The sequence below is a fragment of the Panthera onca genome, chromosome A2, assembly GCF_046562875.1.
Source record: "Panthera onca isolate mPanOnc1 chromosome A2, mPanOnc1 haplotype 2, whole genome shotgun sequence".
Lineage (NCBI taxonomy): Eukaryota > Metazoa > Chordata > Mammalia > Carnivora > Felidae > Panthera > Panthera onca.
Window position 1 is genome coordinate 93,212,471 of NC_138340.1, and position 4,862 is coordinate 93,217,332.

Sequence of the window (4,862 nt, forward strand, 5' to 3'; positions counted from 1 at the left end):
TGACCTTTACACAGTGGAAAGTTATTTGCTTATGTATATCCCCAAGTGAGAGGAGGAGGAAAGAGAAGAAAAGAAGGCTTGTTGTCATTCCCTCTGCAATAATCTTTTTTTTCCCTTTAACTTCATATCAGAGAAATGTCCAGGGCACCAAATAAGCTTTGGTATATCACCCAACATCACCTAAGCACTGTCTGCATACCTTTGTCACTAGACATGTCACTTCATTCTCTTTTCTGTCCCCAGTCTTCCTCCTGAGGCCTCTTTAAAAAACTGTCAAATAGGTGCTAACTCCTATTGTGTCTGTAACTGCATGTGATTTTCAATTGTCAAGCAGACTTGCATTTGACATTTAAGAATTTATTAAACTTTTACTTTTTTTTCCTGCTTGCTTTTATATACGTTGTCTCTTCCTCTCATGCTCTGTTTAATAGAAACACCATTTATGTGCTCTGTCTCTTCTCATGGGGTCTTATTTCTTTGAAATTTAGTTCAACTTACTGTTTGGGTTAGTAGTTTGCTAATGAGCTTTAAAAGTATCTGATTGCATAGATTACAGATTTTACATTTAGTAGTGTGGAATCTTTTGCAACATTCTACATTCTAACTGAAAGTGGAGTTTGAACACAAATACATTTTGGAGTACAGTTTTTTACTATTTATCCTAAGGCCAAAGATTATAAAGTATTTCAACAAATTTTGAATTCTAGTTAGTATGTGTGTATATTCTCTCTCCCTCTCCCCTCTTGCTCTCTCTCCAGTGGAATAACAACTTGTAAGTCTAGAAGAAATGATGTAGTTAGAAAATCCCATTTTGGCAATCAAGACACTAATTTATTCAGAAAATGATCCTAAATTAATGCTCAAACTAACAGTGAAAATTTGATGAGAAACAAGATACAGCCTGAAAGTATCTCCCCAAGAAATGCTTATAAATTACAAAAGCAAAAATAGAAATAGCTGGCAGACACCACCTGAACAATGTGATTAAAGTTGTCATAAACAGGATTGAGACAAGATATTGTCTTCTGACAAGATACACAGAAAAGGACATAACACTACTTCTGTGATAATTCTGCCAAATATGAGTCACCTGGTTCTGATCACAAGGAAGTATTAAATCCAATAATTGGACATTCTACAAAAAAACTGGCTGTGTTTTCAAAATTGTCAAAGATGCAAAAGACAAAAAATCATTTTGAAGAACTAGATTGGAGTCTAAAGGGGATGCCAGTAATTGAATCACAGATCCTGGACCACAGTAACTTTTCTCCTGTTTGCTTTATTTAGATGTTATTAGGATACTTAGGTTTAATCTCAATAAGATCTGTGGTTTAGATGGTAGTATATCAATAATTTTCTGATTTTGATCATGGGATAATGGTTATAGAAGAGAGTGTAGAGACCTCTCCTATTTTTTTTAGGAAATATATAATAATTATTGGGGTAATAAAGGGTCCTATCTGCAAATTATCCTCCAGTGATTCATAGAAAAATACTCAATTAGACATATGGAAAGATAAATAGAATGTATGGAAAAATTTTAATAGATGGGTAATGTAGTTGAAGGTCATAGACAGTTTCATAGCCTTTTCTAGAAACTTTTCCATAAGTTTGAAATTACTTTGGAAAGATGTAAATTTCTAATACTGGAAAGTAGTAGATCTCATTAAGAAATTATGCTTTATGTTTTCTTTTGCTTTTCTTTTATGTCTTCCCACCCCTCTCCCAGTTTTCTTGAGATAAAATTGATGCATAACGTTTTTAAGTTGAAGGTGTACTAAGTGTTAATTTAGTACATTTCTATATTGTAAAATGATTACCAGAATAACATTAACACCTGCCTCCCATCATAAAATTATCGTTTCTTTTTGTAGGGAGGACATTTAAAATTATACTTCCTTTTTTCGTTTAAAATTATTTAAACTATTTGAAACTTTTTAAAAAGTGATTTAAATTCCATTTAGTTAACATACAGTGTAATATTTTTTTCAGGTGTCCAATACAGTCATTCTGTACTTCTATAAAACACCCAGTGCTCCTCATAACAAGTGTACTCCTTAATCCCCATCACTTATTTAACCCATCACCCCACCCACCTCTCCTCCAGTAACCATCAACTTGTTCTCTTGTTTCTTATTTTTTCCTCTTCTTTTTCCCCATGCTCATTTGTTTTGTTTCTTAAATTCCACCTTTAAGTGAAACCATATGGTATTTATCTTTTTCTGTCTGATTACACTTAGCATAATATTCTCTAGCTCCATTCACATTGTTGCAAATGGCAAGATTTTCATTCTTTTTAGGGTTGAGTAACACACACACACACACACACACACACACACACACATATACATACATATACATTCCACATCTTCTTTATCCATTCATTGGTCAATGGACGTTCAGGCTGTTGTTGATAATGCTGCTATAAACATTGGGATGCATGTATCCCTTCAAAGTAGTATTGTATCCTTTGGATAAATCTCTAGTAGTGCAATTTCTGGATCCTAGGAAAGTTCTATTTTTAACTTTTTGAGAAACCTCCATACTGTTTTCCACAGTGGCTGTGCCAGTTTGCATTCCCACCAACAGTGTAAGAGGGTTCCTCCTTCTCTGCATCCTCACCAATACCTGTTGTTTCTTGTGTGTGTGTGTTTTTTTTTATTTTAGCCATTCTGACAGGTGTGAAGTGATATCTCATTTTAGTTTTGATTTGCATTTCCCTGATGATGAGAGATGTTCAGCATCTTTTCATGTGTAAGGTCACACTTTCTTAGCAATATTCAAGTATATAATATAGTATTATTAACTGTAATTACTGTGCTGAACATTAGATCTCCAGAAGTTATTCATCTTATAGCTGGGTGTTTGTACCCTCTGACTGACCTCAGCCCCTGGCAACCATTATTATAGTCCTTGTTTCTGTAAGCTTGGCTTTTTTTTTTTTTAATTAAATATGTAAGTGATACCATGCCATATTTCTTTCTCTGTCTGGCTTAATTCACTTAGTATGATGTCCTCAAATCCATCCATTTTGCCACAAGTGGTAGGACTTCCTTCTTCTTCATGCCTGAAAAACATTCCATTGTGTTTATGTGTGTGTATGTATGTATGTGTAGATATCACATCTTATTTACGCATTCATACATTGACACACACAGGTTTCCATATCTTGGCTAGTGTAAATAATGCTGCGATAAACATAAGTGTGCAGAGATCTCTGAGATACTGATTTTGTTTCCTTTGGATACCTACCCAGAAGTAAGATTGTTAGATCATATGGTAGTTCTATTTTTATTTTTTGAGGAACTCCATACTATCTTCCATAGAAGCTATACCAATTTTCATTCTACTATCCATGCAGAAGGGTTCCCTTTTCTTCATCCCTCACCAACACTTGTTATCTCTAGTCTTTTTGATAAGAAAGTCTAACAGATGTAAGGTGATAACGCATTGTGGTTTTGATTAGATTTCCCTGATAATGAGTGATGTTGAGCATCTTCTTCTTCTGCCTGTTGACAATTTGCAGTTTTTCTTCAGAGAAATGTCTATTTAGTTCCTCTGCCCACCTTTAACAAGTTATTAGATTTCTTTGCTATTAAGGTGTATGAGTTCTTTACATCTTAGATATTAACCTTTTTTTCAAATACATGATTTGCTGATATATTCCATTCTATAATATACCTTTCCATTTTGTTGATTGTTCTTTTGCTGTGCTGAAGTTGCTGTTTTTTGGTTTTTTTTTTTAATAGAAAGGGTGAGCCAGGGAGATGGGCAGAGGGAGAGAGACAAAGAATCCCAAGCAAGCTCCATGCTCAGTGCAGAGCCCAACACGGGGCTCAATCCAGCCATCCTGGGATTATGACCTGAGCTAAAATCAAGAGTCAGACACTCAACAAACTGAGTCACCCAGGCTCCCGTGAACCTTTTTTGTTTGATTTTGTTGAACCATTTATTTTGCTTTTGGCACATTTGCTTTTGGTGTCATATTCAGGTAATAGCTGCTGAGAACATTTTCCCTTTATTTTCTTCTACAAGTTATATGATTTCAGGAATTAAATTTAAGTTAATTTATTTTGAATTCATTTTTGTAAGTTGTATAAAGTAGGGATCCAATTTCATTCTTTGTCATGTGGTTATGCCAGTTTTCCCATTGTCAGATATTAGTTGACCTTAAATGTAAGGATTTTTTTCTGGGCTCCTAATTCTGTTTCATTGTATTATGTGTCTATTATGTCAATACCATACTAATTTGATTACCATAATTTTGTGGCATAGTTTGCAATCAGGACACAGGTTGTTTTTGGCTTTGTTCTTTCCCGGGATTGCTTTGACTGTTTGGGGAGATTACTTGTAGCTCCACACAAATATCAAGTTTTTTAAAAATTTCTGTGAAAAATGCCATTGGAACCTTGACAGGTATTGCAATGAGTCCATAGATAGATGACTTTGTACTGTATGGACATTTTAATAATATTAATTCTTCCAAACTATGAAGAAGGAATATGTTTCTATTTGTGTATTCTTCAATTTCTTTCATCAAAGTCCTGTTACTTTCATTGTACAGTTCACTTTCTTGGGTAAATTTATTCCTAGGTATTTTACTTTTTAATGCTATAGTGAATAAAATTATTTTCTTTCATCAGTTGCTGTATTGTTAGTATATAGAAATGCAACTAATTTCTGTATGTTAATTTTATGTCCTGCAACTTGGCTGAATTTATTGATTAGTTCCAACAGTTTTTTGGTGGCTGTTTAGGATTTTCTTTACAGATGATCATATGATTTAAAAGCAACGACAAAGTTACTCTTATTTTCCTATTTGGATGTCTTTTATTTCTTACCTGATGGCTCTATCTAAAACT

At 33.8% G+C, this 4,862-nt stretch overlaps 1 long non-coding RNA gene across 1 annotated transcript in view; it reads left to right on the forward strand.

Moving 5' to 3' along the window:
• Window positions 1-3,800, forward strand: part of LOC144614082 (uncharacterized) — an 82,318-nt gene extending 78,518 nt beyond the window's left edge. The window contains exon 3 of the long non-coding RNA XR_013551607.1: window positions 3,750-3,800. This is a non-coding gene — a long non-coding RNA (uncharacterized LOC144614082). The remainder of the gene's footprint in view (window positions 1-3,749) is intronic.
• The last annotated feature ends 1,062 nt before the right edge of the window (window positions 3,801-4,862 follow it).